The following is a 25,524-nucleotide window of genomic DNA, read 5'->3' as shown; positions in this document are numbered from 1 at the left end:
GTCTATTTCTTAAAGCCCCAGCTCCTGGAGTCATGTGATTATGTGAAAAATCTCAGCTTTCAGTTTTTTAAAAAGTGAATGTTTAGTTCTTGTGGTTGTGAGGAGAAGCTTGAAAATGTGACTCACCTGCATCCAAAAGGCTCAACCCAGAAGGCAAATAAAAAGAGCCCCATATATATTATCTTTAAAAAGCTCCTTTATTTTAAAGCCAATCTCATGATTTGGGGGTCCTGACTCATAATTTTTGAACAACTGGGGTTGGCAATATTGTGTATCTGTGGCCTTCTGGGGAATACAAGCTCTAGAAGATCAAGAATGCTGGAGACGGGCAGAATTATTCAAAGGAAAGGCTGATCTGTTGTGCATTATTCCATCCTGAATAACCCCACAATGGTGATATATGGAAAAAGCACATGCAAACCTGCTCCCTGTATTCAGGAGTTATCTGCAATTAGTGAAAGGGGAAAATGCCATTTTCCTTTATCTTAGCAGCGTTTACCTAGGGCAACTTTTGTGCTTCAGAAGGCCTGTCTGCCACACAAACTGTCAGTGTCCTGAGTGGGCCTTTTGCTTCCCTCTGACTCTTTATCATTGATTCTGTTCTTTCCGTTTTCAAATGCATTAGTCTTTTTTTGTGCAGGGGTGGGGGCTGATTCATTGGTTATCATGTTCTATCATCGGTTATACCACTGTAATTGATTATGCCTTGCTGCCCTATTTCCATGCTTTTGCCAATCAACTAATTAATGCAAGAGATGGCTGAAAAAAGGAAATTCCTGAAAACATAATATGAAAATGCACTTTTTCATGTATAGCCTATTCATTTCTCCAATGCAATCATATAATACATGCTATATTGCCGATGGTTATGCATTTCATACAAGAAAAAGCAAGCCTGTCTCTATCCCTGTCTCTATTTCTGCCATTCTGTAAGGTCATGGCTGTTGGCCCTGATATGCCATTTTTCATCTGAGATTGGCACTGGGCTGGCAGCACTGGACATGAGTATATGAACGGCCACTGCAAAAGGATGTCACAACACTAGTCATGGCAAGTCAGCAGGAACTGTAGGAGTAGTTGTTTTCTTCTGGAGGCAGGCAGATCTTCTTATAGGAAGTATACATTGCTTATTTGCACCTATTGGAACCATCGTCAGCCTTGTGTGCAGCAGGTAGTTTTAATCCGTCATAGCTCTCCATGCAATTTTAAGGGTATTGGCATCTCAGTGAAGTTTGAGGGAGCTGAAGTCCATAGTATCGTATGACAGCTGAATTATCTCCATCACATAGTAATGAGCTGACTCTGGCCCAGAGGCAGAGGGTCAAATATAAGGGCTTGTCCACATGGGGAAGTTGCCCATAATAGCTATCGCAGTCATTACAAAATAACAGTAGATGTGTCCACATGGGGAGCCATTCCAGAATTGTGCTTTAAATTCACACCCTAGCTTATTTTGGAATAACTTCCCCTTGTAGACAAGCCCTAAGACGCAGTCCTTGTGGGAACTTGTGTACTTGGCTCTGGCTTGCTAGGAGACTTTATTGCTTCTCTTTTTGGACTTTGCAAATATTATTGTTTGGGGTTTTTCTTTGCTTGTGTTATTCTTTTGCACAAACGGAGGCTGCTTTTTGAAAGCTTTGCTCAGTTTCCAGGAAACTGTTGCCCTGTTAGGGGAGTTTGTGCCGTTCATGCAGGGTGGAATTCACTTCACTCGCATAAAGCAAGAATAGCTGAGCTCCTTGCATGTGAGTTTGGGGGTGGTGGAGGTAAAATCCCCTCCCCCCAACCTGGCACTGTAGCATAGTCTCAACCTTCACACAGCAGCTGCTACAGCCAGTGGGTTGGAGTCATAGCTGGAACCTCTCTGCAGCACTTGTGCTGGGTGTTAGGGTCACTGGCTCTGCAAATTCCATGGCCAGTGTTGCACTCTGAACTAGCTACTCTGGGATTCAGATACACACACAGCACACAGCTTCCATTACAGAGCCTCACTGCTCTGTTTAAATAGTGTGGAGAGCCTAACACTAAAGCCCTCTTTATCCATGTAAAGAGGTTGAGGACAGACAGCAACAGTGCAGGCTTGCTTTCCTGCCAGAATAGCGAGCTCCATCTCTGATTTGGAGGGACGTCTTCTAGACATGAGATGGCTGGCTGTTCTCCATACTATTATGGTCCAGTTCAACAAAGCACTTAAGCATATACTTCAATAGTACTTTTGCATATGTTTAAATTTAAGTCTGACATAGACATAGGGATCATTTTGCAGTCTTTACTCTGGCAACAGTCCTTTTGAATCTAGTGGAAGTTTTGCCTCCATTAAGGCCAGGAGGATTTAGCTTTGCTTTCAATTTAATATTTTATTCAAATTCAGAATGCCACAGAGCTATCTTTGCATTTTAATATCAGTGATGTCTCCTTAAAGATTCAGTCTTGGAGCTCCATATACCTGCTCTGCTCTACTGAGCTTATTTGTGGGTCAGTTACTCATTTTGAAAAACACCTGCCTAAAAGATTCAGCAACTAAATCCCCCCTACATGCCTGTAACATAATACCAATAACTATTTTATTCAGCAATAAGCTACTTCCCTGCTAGGAACAAACTACCTGGCCCTGTAATTTTAGAAAGGCTCATGAATTAGAATGCAGTGTTTGAAAAACAGTACTGTAAAAGCTGTTCTTTTGTTCACCTGCCAGGTAGAGTTAATTTATGGTATTATGTCTTTCAGTAAATTATTGATATAAAAGTAATGCAGAATGACAATAAAACAATAGAATCACGTGGCTGAATGTAGGTCTCCTACATGGCTCCATCTCACTGTTTTTATTTTCTATAAATGCCTGGGCTTCACTTTGATGGTTTTATTGCAGGGAAGAACAATGGTCTCGTAACAACATTCCAGTCTAGCCAATACAGAAGAGAGAAGAAGTGTCAGCATTAGTAGGGCCCACAGCCTGTGTTGAGATCTCGCTCAATAACCTCAACTCTGGGCAATATGGTTAATGGTGAGATGCAGGAACCACACGTCATGAAAACATTTACTGAATGCTAGCAACATTGTTCTCAATTAACGTTCATAACTCCGCAGTATCTCATGGCTTGAGTGAATAATATTTTATGAATCTCTTCTGTTTGTGCCACTAGGTCAGAATCTGCTCTCATTTATACCAGGAGTAGCTCCAATTATTTCATGGGAGTTGCTCAGAGTTTACATTGTGGTAATTAAGATGAGTATCTGGTCTACTACTCATTTGGATTCTGTGAGGCTTTCCATTATAAATCTTATTTTCAGAAATTTAGCCAAAAAATTGCCATAATTTTTGATTTTGCACCTTTGCATGTCCTTAGCTCCCACAAAGAGAGCTTTACTCACAAAAGGATTGTACGTTCAGGCCTACGTAGAGCCTTAAACTTTACAGTGATGGATCCAGTGTGGGAGTTAATTTCTTTAACCAAGTCTGAAAAAACATAAAAATTACTCTTTTAGCTGGAGGTATCCTACCACCTCGCCCAAATGAGAAATGCTTGATTCTTATTAACATTCTTATTACTAAAGAAAATATTTAATAATTTAAACAGAAAATTTCCAGGTAGTTTTAGTTTTACAATGGACAGATGTGTTCAGGTATTTCAGGGCTGGGGCTGGGAGGGTCCAAGTTAGTTCATTCAACTATTTTCATTAAAATGTCATAAGGATTTTTAGCCTGGAGCCCTAGGGCTATATTCAACGCTATGTGACCCTTTGCCAACCCACTAACTTCCGAGGAGCTGCACCAGTTTACAAGGAGCAATGAATTTGGCCATTGAGGCCTGGCCCTGCTCTCACTGAAATCACTACCAAACTCCCATTGTCCTCAAAGGGAGCAGGATCATGCCCTTATCTGGCATGTGCAACCTCTGGATTAAGAAAATGCACTGTTTTGTATCCAAAGAAGGAAGAAGTTTCTTGGGTCAGTAGTCTGAAATGTGAGCAGGATTTACACACTAGAATATGAGCCACTATGATCTACAGTGTCCAAAATAAACTCTGCTTCTAAAAAAGGAACACAAGCTTGTGTATATACCTTTACAACAAATTCTTCCCTGCTGCCCTGAAGTCAATGAAGCTGCACAAGGGATGAATTTGCACATTGGTCAGATGAGCCTAAAGTTATTTAGATCAGTTTAAAATGTGTGTTCGCCCAAGAGGCATATAAGTTTTTTTTTGTTTGTTTTTGATGCATACAAAGAAAAGTTCCTTTTAGGCAAAGTTAAAGTTTTGAGGCAGTCTGAGGGGAAAAGTAAGGTATTCAAAGTTGAGGTGGCTTCTCATTCATTCTCCCCTCAGAGTATGTGCTGAAGCTCCCACTAGGAACGGTGTGTGAGCACGCAGTGGGGATTTTTACCTTGGGGCCTGATTCATCAAGTTTAAGCCCAGAAAGGACCATTAGATCATCTGGCCGCCTGTATATCATAGGCCTTTACATTTCACCCACTTACCTGTGTACTGACCCCAATAACACGCGTTTGACTAAAGCATAACTCCCAGAAAGACATCAAGACGTCATGATAGGACGACATCAAAGATGGATAATCAACCTCTTTCCTTTGTAGTTTGTTCCACTGGTTAATCACCCTCACTGATAAAAATTTATGCCTTATTTCTAATTTGACTTTGTCTGGCTGCAGCTTCCAGCCATTGGTTCTTGTTCTGCCATTCTCTGCTAGATTATTTTCTACAGTATTTTCTCTCAGTGAAGATATTTATACATTGTAACAAAGTCACCTCTCCATCTTCTTTTTGATAAACTAAACAGATTGAGCTCTTTAAGTTTCTCTCTCAATGCAAGGCATTTTCTCCAGCCCTTGAATCATTTTTTAAAATTCTTTTCTGCACCCTCTCCAATTTTTCAACATCCTTTTGAAAATGTGGGCACCAGAAGTGGATACACTATTCCTGTATCAGTCTCATTATTTACTGCTCTGACAATCTTTGTGTCATCCACATACTTTATAAGTGTGATTTTTACATTGTTTTCCACATTATTGATGAAATGTTGAGTAGTGTTGGGTCTAATATTGATCCCTGTGGAATCACACTAGAAACACCAACATTCAGTGATTCCAAATTTACATCTACTTTTTGAAACCTGTTAGCCAGATCTTAGTCCATTTAAGGTATGTTTTGCTGATATTGATAATGCTAATTTTTTAATCAGGCATTCCTGCAGTACTAAGTCATATTTAGACTTTTGTAAGGCATTTATCACATCTTTATCAACCCAACTTATAGTGTCAAATGACAAATTTTGGCCCACTGAACAAATATCCTGCCATGGTAAAATGTACTTGTGTACTGTTGAGGGATATTGAGAGGATTAATTCATTAATGGGCCAGATTAATGCAGTTAATATGTGTCAGAGGGAGGGATGCATCCCTAGGGAAGACAGCTGGGGCTATTCCCATTTGCCCTTCTTAGAGTTTCTGCAGGATTTGGGGAGCAACTTTTAATCCTACTGGGGGAGCAACTTTAATTCTTACTGCAGGAGTCCTGCTGACACAGCCTCAGTGGGGATGCACTAAGTCATGGTATGTAAACTGACATTTAGCAGGCAATGTAAGTCGCAGTGGAATGTGGCCCACTGCTTGTAAAGCGGCCTAAAGATGGTTGGATATTCAAAAGTGCCTAAGCGCTTGTCTACACAGTGATGTAATGTGGTCTACGGGGGTGTGATTTCTAAAGGGCACTAATGCGTTGCACATTAATTGGGCCATGTAGACCCTGCTAGGGTGTGCTAAAGGTTCCCTAGTGCACTTTACCATAGTGCTGTTTCAAGCAGTACTACTTTAAAGTGCAACAAGGGTCTTTATGTACCAATTAATGTGCAACATGTTAGTGTGCTTTAGAAATGACACCCCCGTAGAGCATATTACTCCAACATACAGACAAGCCCTAAGTGACTTATGAGCAGTGGCTTAAGTGCTTTTGAAAATTCCATCTGAAAAGTGGTAATAAGTACTAAATAATATGGAATCATGGAATTACCCCAGGCTTGAATGTGACCCTCTTATAACTCTTAAAGTCAATGGGAGTTATGAAAATTGATGGGAGGGTGTCAAGCCCTAAATTTGGGAAAATATCCTTCTCTGAGTGATGTCAATGGGTTTTGCAATCATAGGTCAAGGGTAGTATGTGATAGTCATAATGTTTAATGCCTTGATTTTTTTTCCAGCTTCAGTCATAATGTTGTTTAATGCAAGGTGTTTTTTAATACTTGCATTGTCACTATCTAGTTGATCCTTTTGCTGATCCAGGAATGGAGATTTCAGCACCTTGAACAGCACCCATGCTGCCTCCTGTATTACTATATAGAACTCCTGGGTTTTTCCAGTCATTGGCGTTTGTTAATAATACTTAGCCCTTCGATAGCCCTTTTCCCTCTTCAAAGTGCTGTGCAGACATCAACTAATCTTCATAACACTGCTCCAATGTAGGTAAATAAATATTATATTCCCATTTTACATACCCATAAATAGACAGAGAGAGAACTCACAGCTAGGATGTGAATAGAGTCAAATCCATCAACAAAAAACATCTCTTAAAGAAATGGATGAATCACTTTCACAACAAGAAAAATTAGCCCCTTTGGCTAAGGTTCTGTGTTTCGTCAACAACACCTAATGTGATGACGACGTCCAGTTCCTTTCTCCAGTAGAGACCTGTCTGATGGCAAAGGAGATCACATTGATCCTGCCAGATATCTGCAACCAGCTACTCACTCACTTAATTTCCTTCCTTACATTTTCTCTTCCCCTCACCTGATTTGCATCTTTTATATCCCCCACTCCCTTTGGTCCCACTAGTCCCCTGTGAGCGTGCGCTCTCTCTCTCTTCTTACAAGTTCTGAGAGAGAGCGCGCGCTCGCTTTTCCTGGGTACATATTATTTAATTCAGATCAGTCTGTGTTTATCCTTTCACTTTGTGCTCTCTTACTCTCTGTTTCCTATTAATCCTGAGCTCATCAGCCTTAAACCCATCATGTCCTCTACTCCCCTTTACAGTACAGGCTACTAGCACTTTTAAAAATACACATTTCTCCTCTTTAATCAGTCTGGCTAGGTCATTAAGAAGTCAGTTTGGTTTTCATCATTTTTGTTTCCTCCTAGCTTGTAGCAGGAGTAGGTACCAAGGCAGCACCTTCCCTTCTTTAGTGTTCTGGCCAAGGCTAGGAAAAGCTACGCCGGTGAATGGGAGGCCAGGAAAACACTATCCCAGGTGAATTACTTCTCAGCTTGTGCTGGATTCTCATTTCCCAGCAGTAGGGAAGCCTATATCCAAAGCCCTGGCTGTCTGCTTCTTATCCAACAGTGATGCTGCTCTGAGCCAGGGGTGCAAGGCCTCGGCATCCCTTTAGTAATTGGCAGTATCTAGGGCAGCGCTTACCAGGGGCAGGAGAGGCGAGGGGGGTACCTTGACTTCCAAACACACGGACCCTGTTCCCTCCCAGGCCAATGAGCACCCGGGGGGGGGGGCAGAAGAGGAGGGGGAAAGAGCCCAGACATCACCCTGCACCCCCCATACACACCTAGACACACACAAAAACAAAAACACCCCCCCCACACACACAAAAAACCCTCCATTTGTGAATGGCTCCTCCTCCTAGGATCAGGCTGTCCCTCAACTTCCCATGGGCGGGGAGGAACCAGCATAAAGAGAGGGGACCCCCAAACACCACAGCACTAATGGGCGCCCCCTCCCCTCCAGGGACGTGGGCAACCTCTGAGCCTCTTATGGAGGGTGAAAGGGACAACCCCTACCCCCTAGCTACCAAAGCATCAGGAGTGACGCCCCATCCCCCGTACTTCCCCCTCCACCCAGGAGAACGGGCAGGTCAGTCCGGCTCCTTCCATCCCCTGTTCCCCCCACCTCTCCCTGCCAGCATAATCCGAATCCCAGGCAACGCTGACGGGCAGCCGGGCCGAGGGGAGGCGAGGTGGGACCCCGAGGAGAGCAGGCCAGGAGCCGTGCGGTGGGTGCCCAGGGGGCTCAGCAGCACTCACCCACTGGAGGAGGACGCAGGAGCTCGACTCAGCCCAGCTGGCGCGGGGCGGGCTGGCAGCTCCGGGCTGTCTCCGGAGGAGGATGCGGGAGCTGAGCCCGGCTGGGGCTGCGGGGGGGGGGGGTTTGCAGCACCCGCAGCTCAAGGAGCCCGAGGATGAGCTCGGCTGGAGCAGGGGGCGCGGGGGGGCGGCTAGGAACGGCAGGTTTGCAGCTCCGAGCTCCTGCTGCCCTCGCAACCAGCGGGGCGGGGGGGGGGGGATCCAGGGGAGAGGCGGGGAGGGGGCCGGGCTTGCACAGCGCCGCCCGGGCTGGAGGAGGCTGCAGGCGGCTGGAGAGGGGCGTTAGCCGCTCCTCACTCCCGCGGGCGGGGGGCCCACCTACCGCACCGGCAGCTCCACTCTGCCTCTCGCCGGCCAGCAGGGAGCGGGAGGCCGGGCGCTGCAGCGCCTCAATTATTCAGCGCTCCCCAGCCCCTGCCCCGTCCCGCCCCGCCCCGCCGCCGCCACGTGATCCGGGGAGCGCCGGCGGAGCCGCCCGCCGCCCCAGGCGTGATGCAGCCGGCGCCCCCGCGGAGCCGCAGCTGCAGCGCTGGGTGAAGGGTTCCTGGGGGCTCTGGGCCCGGGGGACCAGCCTGCTGCCCTCGTGGGCGGCCCCGCAGCCCGGAGCCTCCCTTGGGGTCCCCCTGCTTAGCCCCCCATCTCCAGGGTCGTGGGGGTGGGAGTCCCTGCCTGAGCCACCCGCGCGGTGGGGGCTGGGAATCCCAGTTGATTCCCATCTAGTGGGAGTCTGCAAGGGGGCGTACTCCTGCCTCTGTCCCCACCCCATCCGCCTGGGTGAAGCCTGGCGATAGGGCTGGGAGGAGGGCAGAAGGGAACAGGTCCAGGAGTTTTACTTGTCTCTGAGTCACGCTCCGACCGCCGATTTCTCCGCTCACCCCTTCTGTGGTCCAACCTCCTAGCCCAGGAGTGAGCCGTGTCATCACTCAGGGTTGTAGAGTGCCCCTACCAAGCCAGCGCTACGCCCTGTATCATCTCTTCCCACGAAAATGGCCATTCATCATTTCCCCCACTCCAATCACAAGTGTCTGGGCAGCATCCGATTCCGCTGAAAATGCCAGTGAGAACTAATGCCTGATACATTTCCCCACACACGTAGATATTTAGGGCTAAATCCTGCAGGTATGTAGTGTAAACTCCCACTGAAATCAATGGAGGATCTCCTGGGTAAGGACTGCAGTTTTCCATAGCTGCCAAGGTGTGATGGGTCTGGCATGACAACTATGGTAGAGGAAATCCCATAGCCTGCTGCAGAAAGAGCCTTTTCCAAATTAGCTTGCAATTGAAAAATGGGCTATAAAATGTACTTCCTAGAGATTGGCTAAAAGTAGACAACTCAGATCAAGATTTTGAACACCTCAAACATGGGGAAGTGTTTGAAGAACATAAGTATGGCCAAACTGGGTTAGACCAGAGGACCATCTAGCGCAGTATCCTGTCTTCCAACAGTGGCCAATGCCAAGTGCTTCAGAGGGACTGAAAAGAACAGATGATCATCAAGTGATCCATCCCCTGTCGCCCATTCCCTGCTTCTGGTGTTTGTGTAACAACTGGCCAAATGTGTCTTTGTCACCTCTGGTGCCTGTAGTACATGAAGAGGTTTAGCAGTCTGCTGCTGCTTGAGCTAAAGGTACTCCACATTCATAGCCAACTCTACCGCTCAGAATCCTATCAGACTCAAATCTCTTCATACAGTCTAGGCACTAGAGGGGGATTAAGACACACTAGGCCAGTGTGTCACTTTTTGGTCTAGTTAGGCCTATTTTAAAGTTAGGGGCCTGTCAGGATTCCCTTCCCACTCTGAACTCTAGGGTACAGATGTGGGGACCTGCATGAAAGACCCCGTAAGCTTATTTCTACCAGCCTAGGTTAAAACTTCCCCAAGGCACAATTTTTTGCCCTTGGACGGTACGCTGCCACCACCAAGTGATTTAACAAAGAATCAGGGAAAGGACCACTTGGAGTTCCTATTCCCCCAAAATATCCCCCCAAGCCCTTACACCCCCTTTCCTGGGGAGGCTTGAGAATAACATCCTAACCAATTTGTTACAAAGTGATCACAGACCCAAACCCCTGGGTCTTAGGACAATAGAGAAATCAGTCAGGTTCTTAAAAGAAGCATTTTATTTTTTAAAAACGTAAAAATCACCTCTGTAAAATGATGAAAAATAACTTTACAGGGTAACAAAAGATTCAAAAACACAGCAGAGCTTCCTCTCGGCTTAGTTTCAAAGTTACAAAAAACAGCAATAAACCTCCCTCCAGCAAAAGAAAAATTCACAAGCAGAACAAAAGATAATCTAACATGCTTTGCCTGTCTTTTACTTACAATTTGTAATATGAGCGACTTTTAGGATGGTTTATAGGAAAAGGAGTTTTCTGGCCTGATGCTTCTCTGCTTCCCAAGAGAACACACCAAAACAAAACCTTCCCCCCACCCCCAAGGTTTGAAAGTATCTTCTTTCCCCATTGGTCCTTTTGGTCAGGTGCCAACCAGGTTATTTGAGCTTCTTAACCCCTTATAGGTAAGGAGGAATTCGAGACTACCCTTAGCTGTATGGTGATGAAAGGGCCATATGCAAAATTATATTTTGAACACTTCCACATTTGGAGGTGTCAAGATTCCTTCGCCACTCTGAACTCTAGGGTACAGGTGTGGGGACCTGCATGAAAGACCCCCTAAGCTTTTTCTTACCAGCTTAGTTTAAAAACTTCCCCAAGGTACAAACTTTGCCTTGTCCTTGAACCGTATGCTGCCACCACCAAGCGTGTTAAACAAAGAACAGGGAACAAGCACACTTGGAGATGTCTTCCCCCAAATATCCCCCCAAGCCCTACACCTCCTTTCCTGGAGAAGGCTTGATAAAAATCCTCACCAATTTGTACAGTTGAACACAGACCCAAACCCTTGGATCTTAAGAACAATGAAAAATCAATCAGGTTCTTAAAAGAAGAATTTTAATTAAAGAAAAGGTAAGAGCATCACCTCTGTAAAATCAGGATGGTAAATACCTTACAGGGTAATCAGATTCAAAACATAGAGAATCCCTCCAGGCAAAACCTTAAGTTACAAAAAGACACAAAAACAGGAATATACATTCCATTCTGCACAACTATTTTACCAGCCATTAAACAAAAGGAAATCTAACGCATTTCTAGCTAGATTACTTACTAACTTTACAGAAGTTCTGAGTCTGCATTCCTGATCTGTTCCCAGCAAAAGCATCACACAGACAGACAGACCCTTTGTTCCCCCTCCCCCCCCCCCGCCCCTCGATTTGAAAGTATCTTGTCTCCTCATTGGTCATTTTGGTCTGGTACCAGCGAGGTTATCTTGGCTTCTTAACCCTTTACAGGTGAAAGGGTTTTGCCTCTGGCCAGGAGGGATTTTATAGCACTGTATACAGAAAGGTAGTTACCCTTCCCTTTATTTTTATGACGGGGGTATTTAGGGTTATGGCTCAAGCTTCTCTCTAATATTTCCTTTTGCACTTTTCTTGATCTAATTTTTGTACTGAGTTGTCTCCACTCTCCTCGGGTCTCTCCATAAACTTCTACTTTCCATTATTCATAGCCTTGCCATTTTGACCTAAAATCTAAGATGAGGATCAGTGCTGATGCTGGGAAGAGGAGCAGAACATAAGAACGGCCATACTGGGTCAGCCCAATGGTCCATCTAGCCCAGTATCCTGTCTTACAACAGTGGCCAATGCCAGAGACTTCAAAGGGAATGAACAGAACAGGTCAATTATCAAGTGATCCATCCCCTGTTGTCTGGTCCCATCATTGGGCAGTCAGAGGCTTAGGGACACCTAGAGCTTGGGGTTGTATCTCTGACCATCTTGGCTAAGAGCCGCTGATGGACCCTATCCTCCATGAACTTATCTAATTCTTTTTTGAACCCAGTAATAGTGTTGGCCTTCACAACATCCCCGGCAATGAGTTCCACAGTTTAATTGTGCATAGTGAGAAGAAGCACGTCCTCATGCTTGCTTTAAACCTGCTGCCTATTCATTGGGTGACCCCTCGTTCTTGTGTTATGTGAAGGGGTAAATAACAATTCCTTATTCACTTTCCCCACACCCTGCATAATTTTATAGATCTCACACTCTGTTCAATCCTCTTTGTACTTTGGGAATGTTTACAAATTTCAGTTTGCATCAAAATGCTCTGAAGTGTAATGTCGTCCATTCCCAGCCACATACGTTGGAGTGGTGCCAGAGATAAGGAAGTGGAGAGGACTTGCTCTTCTTCCTCCAAACTCTGAAAGAAAAATAATTCATCAGTAAACCCAAGAATGTGGCCTTTCTGCCTCACCTCCCTTTGGGAAGCCAGGCCCTTCCCTGGCTGAATAAGACCTGCTGGAGGCTGACTTAGTGCCAGTGGCTCTCAGCAATTATGCTACATGATCCACTGGCTATAGATATAGCTTTCTCATGGTTTTACAGGTTGTAACACCATCAACTGAGCAGTATTACCTGGGCTGTTCAAGTGAAGGCCATTATTTCACAACCCCCCACCAATCCCACAGCTCATGTCTCCCTTCATCGGTCCTGAAATTCCCCCTCTTCTTCCTGGCTTTATCTCCCATTCCCCAAACCCTCAAAGATTCATATTTCAGCCACCCAACTACGGAACACTAGGCAGGATTCCCTTTCAGGTCACTTGGTCAGCTGGAGACGTCATCACTGAGTGACACGAATCATTCCTTTCCTGCAGCACTACCAAAACCTGTGAGATCAAGATGCAGAGAAGTGTGGAACACAAATTAGCCCACTCACAACTGGCAATTTTGCAAACACTGGTGGATTTTGTTCTCTCCCTTATTCTTTGGTTGCACTAGAGCAAACTTCAGAGCTGGAGTTGCCACTCTTTCTGCGTCTCTGTTGTTTCCCTTGCTCTCCCATTCTATGTTGCGTCCCTTCCTGTTTGTTTATTGTTCATACATACACCTCCTTTTAATGCATCCCTCCTGCCCCAGCTGTTTTGCTCAGTGTGTGGACAAGAAAGAGAAAATAGACTGTATACAAGTGCTGATCCCTGATCTTGTCAGTTACACTTCGCTGCTTCAGACTAGGGTAAAGCAGGAGAGGAGCAAATCCAAGTGAATGAATTTTACTCCTCCTCTTGGTACTCTGTATCAATATGCAGCACTTCTAGCGGTGTTGTGGATTATAGCTCATGGTGTTCCTTTTATGCTCATGTCCGATTCCTTTGTGGCTGCTCAGTGTGTGACTAAGTGCTACTAGGGTATGTATTTCTTCAAAGATTATGTTATTGTCACCAATTCAGGCCACATTCTGCTCTGAGTTTCCCTGAGTATAAAGCCAGAGTAATTCCACTGAGTTTAACTAAATTTCTCTAGATTTAGGCTCATGTAACAGAGAGCAGAATTATGGCCTCAGAAGGCCTCTTGGTAACAGTATACTTTTTTCACCTTTGGTACATTTCAGCTTGGTATGTTACAGTTTGGTTGAAGTCTAAAAAGAGAGACCATTCTATACATTTTAGGGCCAAAACTATATAACATGTGAGTTACGGATCATTGTCCAATATCTGATCATTTTTAATCCTAGTCCTTCTGTGCCTGCTCTCTCCCATTGCTTTCACTCTGTTGCATAGCAGTTCTCCAGTCTCTCTATTGCCACTCAGTTCCTTGTCTGTTTCCTGTATCTTTGCCAGTGTTTCAACCCACACTAGCTGTGACTAGCTATCCACACCACCACCGTATGCTGTTGAAGGGGTGAGGGCTTTGTCTGAGATCTGAGGCCCAGTTAAGATCTTCCTGATTCAAATTTTGAATTCCTCTAGTTTTTTCACTTCAAATTGCATTGGAAGCTAGAATTTCTCTGGCTGCCTCTCAAGGCTGCAGTGGTCCATAAACTACATTTGGCTCCGTCAGGCAGATAAGAATGTCCATGCTAGCTCAGACCAATGGTTCCTCTAGTCCAACTTTCTGGCTCAGAGAGTGGTCAGTAAAAGATCCTTCAGCGGAAGATACAAGAATTCCCATAATGGCCAATTATGCAATAATATGCCTATGGCAGAAGTTTACTCTTAACCCCAGGTAGTCAGCAGTTTATGTCCTGCAGTATGATTTCTCTTATACATTTTTATCATACCTATTGTAACAGTGGATAATATTTTTCCCATTCACTGAAAATGTCTAATTCTTGTTTTGAATTCTACTAAACTCTTTGGCCTCAATAACACCTTGTGGCAGTGAGTTCCAAAGGCTAACCACACATTTTGTCTTTTTGTTTACCAGGTTTAACCATATTGCCTTTTTAATTTCATGGGGGTGGGGACCCCCTTGTTCTTATATTGTGACATTGAATAAGGATAAACCTGAACATCCAGTTAATGTTCTCTCCTTCATTCATTATTTTGTTTACCTCTATCATGTCCCTTTTCATCTGCTCCATAATTGAACAATCCTAATCTTTTTACATCTCTCAGTACCATCAACTCTCTGGATTATTTACTTGTTTTATTAATTTAGGGCCACACAAATTATCTTAGTATGTTTACCTTCTACCTCCTCAAGGCCTTTCGATATCCTCGCTTCCCAGAGCCTCTTTCCCTGAAGGAAATTCCTCAATCCAAGGCCTAGCCCTGATTACTTCATCCTGCTCTCTCTACCTTGGAGTGGTTGCTTTGATTTACCTGTCAGCATCAAAGCTGACCGGCCGCTCCATATTGGCTCACCTCTCTGTTCATTGAGCTCTCTCTGTTGAACTCCACTGATATTTTTTCTCTTTTGGTGACAGCTCCTCTCAATTCCACGTGCCTTAGAGTTGTTTTCTTCAACCATTCATAATCCAGACCAGTCTCAGAACTCGATGCCCTGATAATCCCTTTGCTACTGTTCTGGCCTGCCTCACCTCCCGCTTCTTTCTGGCGAAGCCTGATGCAAGGATGGCCTAATAACATTAACTCTGTTCTACTCCCAGTTCCAGGTTGAATGAAATGCTCTCCTACCTTATTATAAATAAACTGGAGGTTGGGGGAGTTTTGCATTGGGATTTGAGACCTGCTCCTGTGGGTGCCCACTCATGGTGGCACAGGGAGATGCCTCAGCCAAGAGGCTCTGCAGGCCAGTTTGGATCGTAACCCTGGGGGGGGGGGGGGGGGGGAGAGTGGAAGGGGAGCCCTCAAGGGCAGGGAGGCCATTGGGTAAAGGAAGTGGGAGCGAGGACTCAGATCCTTTCGCTAGCCCACTTCACCAGGGTAGTGCAGAAGCCAGGAAAGTTCCCCACAATAGCGGGACTATTCCCCCGCTTACACTTGGCTAGTGTTGATTTGCTCTGAGGAAAGATTGACATTTTTAGAGAGAACTGTCTATTAGTGCAGTGCATTCTCTCCATGAGCACCGATCTGTTTATGCAGAAATCATTTATTATGCAATCACTGTGAAGAAATGATCAGAAGCGATTAGCCAGTGACTGATTCTTTATGTTTGATGAGTCAGGCCACTAGTTTGACAAATGTTTTTACACTAATTTGGCCCAAAACTTACTCAGCAGGATAATTCAATGAATAGCAGTAGCTTCTGGACATCTGTTGCAAAGTCCAGATAGCTATGCCTTTGAATAGAGACCAGATGGCTGCCTTCATAGTAACAAAAAGAAAAGGAGTACTTGTGGCACCTTCGAGACTAACAAATTTATTTGAGCATAAGCTTTCGTGAGCTACAGCTCACTTCATCGGATGCATAAAGTGGAAAATACAGCGAGGAGATTTATATACATAGAGAACATGAAACAATGGGTGTTACCATACACACTGTAACAAGAGTGATCACTTAAGGTGAGCTATTACCAGCAGGAGAGCGGGGGGGGGGGGGGGTGGTGGGGGAACCTTTTGTAATGATAATCAAGGTGGGCCATTTCCAGCCGTTGACAAGAACATCTGAGGAACAGTGGGGGGTGGGGGAAATAAATATGGGGAAATAGTTTTACTTTGGGTAATGACCCATCCACTCCCAGTCTTTATTCAAGCCTAAGTTAATTGTATCCAGTTTGCAAATTAATTCCAATTTAGCAGTCTCTCGTTGGAAGAGTATCCAGTTTTGAGAGCCCATTCTTAATCTTTCCGTTTGCTGTAGAGGATGTTGATCAGGTGGTTCCGCAGTTTCTTTGAGAGCGTGTGGCACAAGCTGTCAGCATAGTCTGTGTGGTATGTAAATTGTAATGGATTTTTTACCTTCAGTCCTTTTGGTATAATGAATTGGAATTAATTTGCAAACTGGATACAGTTAACTTAGGCTTGAATAAAGACTGGGAGTGGATGGGTCATTACACAAAGTAAAACTATTTCCCCATGTTTATTTCCCCCACCCCCCACTGTTCCTCAGATGTTCTTGTCAACGGCTGGAAATGGCCCACCTTGATTATCACTACAAAAGGTTCCCCTCCCCCCCCCCCCCCCCCCCCCGCTCTCCTGCTGGTAATAGCTCACCTTAAGTGATCACTCTTGTTACAGTGTGTATGGTAACACCCATTGTTTCATGTTCTCTATGTATATAAATCTCCCCGCTGTATTTTCCACTGAATGTATTTTTCCACTGAATGCATCCAATGAAGTGAGCTGGAGCTCACGAAAGCTTATGCTCAAATAAATTTGTTAGTCTCTAAGGTGCCACAAGTACTCCTTTTCTTTTCCCTGTATGCTGTATGTAGCTGTGTTACGGGCAGGCTTGGCAAAATTGGATTTTTTTAAAATATAATTTTGATGAATAATAATGACATTCATTTTAAGCATTTTCCCTATTTTTTATCTATTTTGAATTTTCACAGGTTTGGAAAATTATCATGGGGTCAGACAATAATTATTGAATAACAGCAGATGTTGAGATTCAAAAAGTTAAAGCTTTATAAATGTTAATTAAAACAAACTGTCAACATCACATGTCAAAATATACAAGGTAAACATCCTTAAATCAAACTCTAATGCATTTTCAAGCAACATTTTTCTTTCTTCGCATGTATGTAAATTTTGATTATTATCAAAATATTTTCAACAGTTTGTGTGTGTGTGTGTGTGTGTGTGCAGTGAAATCAATGTTTACTCACTTTTACCAAGAAGAATCTAATTCTTCGAAGCCTAGTTACGGGCATGTCTGGGGGAGTGTGGCTCGAAGGCCCATTCTGGGGACGGCCAGGGTCAAGGCCAACAATGGAGGAAGGGGCAACTCCCAGGAATCAGAGAAAGAGTGATATAGGAAACACATGAAATACATAGATGGTTTTTGCTTCCTTTTGACTCTGCCATTAATTTTGTTATGACTCTCTGGTCACTTGGATGCTGTGTTCTGTGGCTTTATGCGATGCACAGGGATATTAGATCTGTCTGCTATATTTGGCAGCAAAAAACTACTCAGCTACAGGCTTGTGGTTTTTTTTTTTTTTTGTTGTTGTTGTTAATTTTTTAACTACTTGGCCCTAGCTGGGGTGGATGTTGGACAACATGTTTAGTCTTGACTCAAGGCAATGGAAAGGGTTGATCCATCCTCGGTGAGCAGAATCTTTGACAGACTGTTTGCTTTTTTTTTATGTGCATTTTAAACCTGCAATAGCAAGAGGCTCAGCTGCATAGAGGAAATGGAGATCAGACCTGTGCAGAGAAAAGGTTAGGATCAACCCTGTCTTAAAAGATGACTCAGAAATCATGACCAGATGCCCTTTGTGTGACAGACACTAGTATTCATAGGACCACGGAGACTGAGGAGACTTGCGGTGACACAGCCTGCCTGCCACACCCGGATGAAGTGATGTACTACTGTATTCTGTAAGAGGAAAGGGAGAATGCTACATTCAGTGTTACAGCAGCTGGGCTCCTCTCTAGATTTGTAGGCTGAGTACAGGGTAGTTTAAAATGAGCTGTTTTATGTTCTTATCGGAGGCTGCAGTTGGTTAGCACTGTGTTAAGTGTCGTCTGTTAAATGGCTTTCCCTATGTTAATAATATTTAGCACAGTGTTATACAGCACTGTGCATCTGGAGATCTCAAAGTGCCTTACAAATGTGGGTCAGCATTGTCACCCCCATTTTACTGACAGAGAAAGAGAGGCTAAGAGACAGAGCTATTAATAGAAACCAGGTGAATCCCTGGCCCCATTGATTTCAGTGGGAATTTTACCATTGACTTCATTGGGGCCAGGGTTTTACCCCAGATCCCCTGACTCCACTCCTGTGTTGAGGCTACCATATCACATTACTTGGAGAAGGGATTCTTCATCCAAACATGCCTGAACTTCAGCTTCAGATCCAAATGTACAGTTCAGGTCCATTTATAGTATTTATTTTGGCCTCTTTCGTATCTGGAGGGGAGCTGGTGATGTGTGTTTAAATGAGTGGTGGCCCTGGAGTAAGATAGCAGTCACCGTCAGTACTGCTCTTCCTGCACCATATAAACATCTGAGTTAACCTAAGGGCAAGTTCAGATAATGGCCAGTGCAATATGAACCTGAATGTCTGCATCATGTGATGTGGATGAGGTGGATATGAGGGGGGGACGTGATCTCACTTATCACCAGAATCTGTAGGGCTGGGTAGTCTCGGGAAGGAGCTGGTGCAGCCTGGTGGTTATATAAAAAAAGCATCATATTTTCCAGCTTGACTCTCCCACATGTATTCAGACTCAGAGTGCAGCAGGGATGCAGATAAATGTTTTGAGGAAGCTAGGATATAGTGGCTGCTTAGAGAGAGCAAGAATTAGGGGGGGATTAAATGAGTCAATGTTATGACGCTGCAGAGTGTAATTTAAAAGATCAGATACCTTCTTTTTCCTTAGGCACAAAAACAGCTTTAAAAAATGCAGGAGTCTATTTGTTGCATATCAGTTTTCTTCAGTAAATGGTTTGATATTAATTGATTGGTCCATTGTTTCTGTTCATGGTAGCAGAAAAACATGACCTGTCAAAATGGGCACATATACACATGTCAAATCGTCTCCTTCAAATGAAGACTTTTTAATCAAGTGAAACGTGGACCAAATCCTACCATTGGATATATGTATTCAGCTCCCACTGACTTCAGTTAGAACTGCAATGGTGTAAGTGAGGGAAGAATTTGTTCATTTATGTTTATTTGATTTGAGAATTAACAGTTTAGGTATCAGAGTAACAGCCGTGTTAGTCTGTATTCGCAAAAAGAAAAGGAGGACTTGTGGCATCTTAGAGACTAACCAATTTATTTGAGCATAAATTGATGCATCCGATGAAGGGAGCTGTAGCTCACGAAAGCTTATGCTCAAATAAATTGGTTAGTCTCTAAGATGCCACAAGTACTCCTTTTCAGTTTAGGTATCAGACCACAAGGAGGATTTCTATAAACATCACAACTTTTTGAAGCTTATAGGAACTATCTCACTTCTGTCTAATTGTGTAGCTATGGATAATTCCCTTAAAGGAATTATTAATGCAAGTCTACTCCCAATGATCTTACAGCAATCTGCTTTGGATTTCATGGACCATACAATCTGCTTAAAGGGACACATTAAAAAGAAAGCAAACATTTTCTTACCAATAATTTTAGATAAATTAAAGTGAAAACTTTGCAAATCTAATTTTCTTGCTTTTGGTTTGACATTTTGCACAATTAAAAGAGATTAATTGGTTTCACCTCCCCCACACCCCCGCAACATGCTGGGTTGCAAAATTGGGGTTGCACACCCCACAAGGAGGTGTTTGTTCAACACCTAGCGAGATGGGGTCCTGGTCCATTGCTTGGGCTCCTAGGTACTAGTGCAATGCAACGTAAAAAACCATTTCACTTAAATTAAACCCCCCCTGATTTTTAAAGGTTCTATTTATTCTTTCTATTTTAATGAACACATTTCAAATGTTGTATCAAATCTGCCAGGCAGTATTTATTTAAATGGTTTTGCATTGATCTGTCACTTAGAGGTTTTCAGGATTTGTTTGGCGGAGGATGCATGGGATATGTTTTTGGTTCTAAATTCATCCGGGGTGTAATGCCATTGAGTTCTGTGGAGTCACAGCCGGGAGGAATTTAATCATAATACCAAATCAGTGTGTTACTTAAAATATTCTAAAATCTGAGGTTCACATCAAATTTGAATTGATGTAAAACATATTCTGTAATTGTTTAATGGCAGCACTGGATTCTGGCAACTGAGTGTTTATCCAACCCAGTGTTTATCTGCAAGTACTTGTGTACACTGCAGGTTTGATGATTTTTCCATCCAGAGAAGATTGTTTTGCGTATCATTTTAGTGTTATCTGTATAATCAGTAAAGATGGGCAGAGAATTAGGCTTCAAATTTCCACTTTGCAGCATGCACTGGAAATTATTCTATTTCCTTTTTTTAGCATGCATATGATATGAAAGTGGCTCATGGCTCTGCTGCAGTTGGTAATTGTTTCATGTCTTATGGAAACCTGTGTAATTCTAGAGGGAACCATTTGAGTTGATATTTAAGCAGAAGCTTGTCAGATGTCAGCAATGACTTCAGAGAGAATCTTTCCACCCTGATATCAATGTAGCTACTGTAAATCCTTTAGTTTAAAAATGTGGTAATGCTTTAGGGCTCAGTTTTGACACAAGGACTCATTCCAATGAGCCCATAGTAAGTGGCAGCATATAGCTGTCACACTCCAGCAGCCTCCCAGGGAGGAAATTGTAGTTCAGTGAGTTACAATTCTTCCCTGCTTCCCCCTTGCTTCTGGCAGTAGTAACTTATTGCTAGCCTATATTACCAATAAATTACTACCCTCTTCTACCTCACAATGGTTCATCTGTATAGGCCAATGAATGTTGGGGGGTGGAGTCTATCGATTACCCACCCATTCCTGCCCACATCTTGCTTAGCTGCTCTGGGGCCAGAATAAGTGGTGTGTATCTCACCATACTCTTGCATAGTCAGATACAAGTTCTACGTCGTAAATCTAAGACTATACGGTGAGTTCTTACTCCCCTGCATGAGTGTGTATCCAACTTACAAGCTAGCCCTTAGAATAATGATTTTATCACAAATATTATTACTAATGTAGACTTATTGTTTATTTTTCACCTTTCATACGAAGACTAAACTCATTCAGCATATTTTTTGTACAGGGTAAAGCTGGTTGAATACTGTAAATAAATGTGTTTGGGAACACTGATTTGAATTTTGAATGGCTGACTCAGCTCCAGTTATTTTTGCAAATACCTACAGGGATAAGATGTTAATACCTGTGTTTGGGGAGTAGCTGTTTGAACAAACACCTGGTTTTTGCATGCAAACAAGAGGTCATTTACTGTTCATTTTTCTCTGAGTGTAAAAATTTTCAAATATCTAATCAGGGAGCAGAAACACTAGCGTGTGACTCAAGTAACCAATCGCACACCATGAATAGAAAATAGTAGAAGTGAATGGTTTGCGAATAGCCCATAGGCTGAAATTTGTTGGCATGAACTAATTGGCAAGTCCTTAAGAACACTGGATCCCTGTTCAGAAAATAGGATGAGTCTGTGAATAGAGGGGGATTAAAAGGGCTATATTATTTTGATAGTTTATTTGCAATTAGTAATTTTACAAGCTCCAGTAAAATGATCACTTTCCCTATTGTTGAGGGGTGTATGTGCATGTGTGTAAACAGTGCACAACAACTTTTCAGGACAGAAGGTGAAGGATATTTTATGCAGTTGAAACTACTGTGGAATTTTGGGTAGCCTGAATGTAAATTCACAGTTGAAATTCAGCTAGGACATACTACAGAGGGCTCTCCACTTCTCTGGGTCAGGGGCTCAATACTGATTAAGGAGAACGGTTTCACCTATTGAATTACCCACGGCATATTGGCTGAGGTCTAGTATGCAAGAACTGACTTGGTCTGATGCTGCTTAGCTTATGAGAGATCTTGATAAGATCAAAGCCTCTGGCAACATAGGTTTAAGTTTCATTTAGTATTCATTATATCATTATCAGAGATAAAGGAGCTGGATGGCTGAAGGGGCTGTTAATAGGCCATAGAGCACTTCACTACATGACCACTGGTTCAGACAGTATCTAGCCCAGGTCAGTAGTGAGTAAAAATCACCATGTGATGGGCGTACAGTGGTTTATGTGAAATGAATTGCTGCTCTGTCTAGTTCCTCTTGGATAGGTTTCCACATCACAGAATGATTATCACAATTGTCACCCTTGTTGCGAGGCCAAAGATTGAATGAGAAGGAAAAGTGGCCTGCCCTATTACCCTAGGTAAGGAGATGATCCCTGTAGAGAAGGGCTGTGGCACATTGGTGCAGCAGCGTGGAGAAGCTTACACTGCAGCTGCCCTCGCTTGACATGGTTGAGGATAAGCAGAAAATGAATCTCCACCTCAGCCAGTCTGGCATCGGTAATGAGTTTTAAAATAAACAAGGAAGTTAAGTGTTGAAGTCAGTTTGAACAAGGCTGTGGCTGCTGTTTCCTCAGCTCTGGAATTTGCTTTCCCCTTGCATCCACACCTGCGATTTCTGTCAACTTAGGCCCTCATCTCTGTAGTGTCTGAGCACTTCTCAGTCACTAATGAAAGTATTCTGACAACACACCTGAGCCTAGGCAGGTGGTGTTATCCTCCTTTAACAGATAGGGACCAAAAGCCTGTAGAGACTGAGGCCTTGTCTACATGGCCCCTTTACAGCGCTGCAACTTTCTCGCTCGGGGGTGTGAAACCCCCCCCCCCCGAGCGCTGCAAGTTTCAGCGCTGTAAAGTGACCATGCAGACAGTGCACCAGCACTGGTATCTACTCCCGTAGGGGTGGTTTTTTAATAGCGCTGGGAGAGCTCTCTCCCAGTGCTGGTGCCGCGACTACACAGCCACGTTAAAGCGCTGGAAGAATAAATAACTAAATGAGCCAGATGTTTTATCTATAAAAATGAAATCTTACGTTGCTGTGTATTTCTTTTAATAACTTAAAGTAATACAAACTTATGGTGCCTTTTCTTTTTTGTATATTGAGGCAAATAAGACAAATCATTAGCATGCTAAAGCAGAGATGCAGATCATGGCTATAAATATACTTTAGGTGAGCTTATGTGGCTTTGGAGGGGTGGCATCTTGCTCTGGGGGATCTCCGTGCAATTTACCTTACATTACGTATGTCATCTGCCAGTTAACAATAAGAGACTGATGTTTAAGTAAGTGGGGGAGAAAAAAGGGAATGCTGAGGACGTCAGGGAGTTATTTTTTTCCCAGAATGTGTAGATAGCGGTGAGAAATTATCCAATATGCAAATTAAATTAAACTCTTCAGCTGGATCTTATACTTGGAGAAAAAAAAAAGTGCAGGGTATTTTAAGAAATGGTTTCTGAGGATGGGTCAATTTTATCCCGGGTATAACCATTGAAGTCACTGGAGTTGCACCTGCTTCCATCAGGGCTAGATCTGACACATTATGATTTTGATTATATTATTATTTATTTATGTCCTGTACATTAACTTTTCACCTTTTCAAAGCTGCCTCTTAAAAAATCACATCAAAAAAAATCAGCTGGGAATTTTCAGCAGATGAGTTAATGTCTGTTGTGAAAAGTTAACCTTTATTTCAGATGATGTTTTCCAAATCACATAACTAGTAACAAATTGAGCTGGAAACATGGTTAAACAAGCAGCCACTCCAGCCTTCTCCATAAGGAGCATGTAGAAAATTGAAAAGCATTTTTTTTTTTAGTACAGCGAAAATGGGTTTCAATTAAAAACCATGAGGAATGAGTGAGTAATTTCTTAATGCATTCAGGCTGTAAATGAGAAATGAAAACATAAATTAGACAAACCAGATTAATCCTTGGTGCATTCTCACTATCTATAGAAAACATACACAGTGCTGCTTAGGTTTTTGTTTGTGTGTTTTTAAATGGAAACAATGGGAGATCTACGTTTACCTCCGTGACTTAAGAGATCAGAGATCAGCTTACACCATGAAGCGTGAGATTCGATTACCCTTATCTTAGTCTGTATAAAGTATCTACTAACTGCTTGTCATAAAATTGTCTGCTGCTGCAGTTCAGAGGTGAATGGAACCCCATTTCCATCCCTCTCTCTATTGTAGGTCTACAATAATCTCCAGGACCCAGCAAGGAATGGGAGAAAGAGAAAGATGATGTTCATTTACATAAGCTTCATTTCTTCTCAAAGCAGCTCCATGGCTGCTGGCTGTGCAGTGAGCAGCTCCCTATTATGTACCTGCTAGAAGAGTAAAGGAAAGGTAGGCACAGTTGAATGGCTTTGAGCTCTTCCTTTGCAACATCAAAAGTAGACCTGCCAGTCAGCCATATGAGTTCTGTGAGCATGTGGAATCCCCTTGAGATCAATGGCCATATGCTGAGGGGTGGAAACAGTGTGCAGAAACCTAGGGCAGGGTATATAAAATACAGGAGCAGTAAAGGAAAAGCAAAACAATCTAATCAGCTGAGGTGGTGCATAATGTACCACACAGTTATGGGGAGAACCTCTAATTTATAATGTTCATCATTATCTCTTACACATACATTGTCACAAGCAATTAACATATGACAATGCTATGTTATTATCATAGATCCTTATAAATATTCCTAATTTTTACCCAATTTTTTTTACCCAATTTGTTCCTTTCTTTGTTGTAGGTGAAAACTAGATGTTCAGCCAGTGTGTATAGTGTTGGTCTCTATTTGCATTTCTGCCAGTTAGAGGTATTTCACTGCAACGCACAATAAAAATTTCTTACAGCAAACACTGGAGATTATAACATATTAATCTGAAATCAGTGTGTTTGTATTGTGCTAGGTGATGGCACTCTAGCTAATATCTGAAAGATTAATGTACAACAGACCTGCTCTGTGTATTAAGGTCAGAGGGGGGAAAACTTGCATGGTACTATTTGGAAATGGCACCTATCAAGTGTCAAAGAATATATGGGGTCGCCCCTGACCTCTTTATAACTGCACCAATCAAAAGTGACATTTCTTTTTTTGTGAACTGTCATTCAAACATTTCTGCTCTTCCCTGGTTCTGAAGTAACATCCCCTGTGTTTGACAGTCCTGTTTTGAAAGTGTTATGGTCTTGTTTTCAAACATTGGTGCTTAGCTTGCACCTGAAAAATGTGCCCCTTCACTTGTACAAATGGACAGTTATGCTGAAGAGCGAGTAACTGTCTTAGTTTCCTCATCTTCAAAATAGGGTTAATAATACCTGTAGCGAAACACAGGGGTCTTGGGAGACTAAATTCACTAATATTTATAAGGCATTTTGGAAATCCTCAGATGGAAGGTGTTATATAAGGGCAAAGCATTATTGTAATTTAATGACTGTCATTTTAAAGTATGGTTCTCCTCTGAAAAGTGACTATGCAAAAATGGCACTTACTTATACATAAGGGATTAGACATCCTTAGTATTCAGAATCCTATTACTTTTTACACCTGCTAGCCTTGGAGAGCAAACACAGCTAAGGGAGAGTGAGCT

At 43.1% G+C, this 25,524-nt stretch overlaps 1 protein-coding gene and 1 long non-coding RNA gene across 3 annotated transcripts in view; one reads left to right on the top strand and one right to left on the bottom strand.

Annotated features, from left to right (window-relative positions):
* SLC7A14 (solute carrier family 7 member 14) overlaps positions 1–8,516 on the bottom strand; it is a 64,682-nt gene extending 56,166 nt beyond the window's left edge. Inside the window, exon 1 of one of the 2 annotated variants that reach the window (XM_048863427.2) lies at positions 8,423–8,516. The gene's annotated coding sequence lies outside the window, so the exon portion shown is untranslated. Of the gene's footprint in view, positions 1–8,040 lie in introns of both variants that reach the window. The other variant, XM_048863426.2, reaches the window with a different exon arrangement.
* The window catches only part of LOC125642620 (uncharacterized), an 83,321-nt gene continuing 65,703 nt past the window's right edge, over positions 7,907–25,524 (top strand). The window contains exon 1 of the long non-coding RNA XR_007358452.2: positions 7,907–8,009. This is a non-coding gene — a long non-coding RNA (uncharacterized LOC125642620). The remainder of the gene's footprint in view (positions 8,010–25,524) is intronic.

The sequence above is a fragment of the Caretta caretta genome, chromosome 9, assembly GCF_965140235.1.
Source record: "Caretta caretta isolate rCarCar2 chromosome 9, rCarCar1.hap1, whole genome shotgun sequence".
Lineage (NCBI taxonomy): Eukaryota > Metazoa > Chordata > Testudines > Cheloniidae > Caretta > Caretta caretta.
Note: the sequence above shows the minus strand (reverse complement) of the source record. Positions and strands in the feature narration are given on the sequence as shown.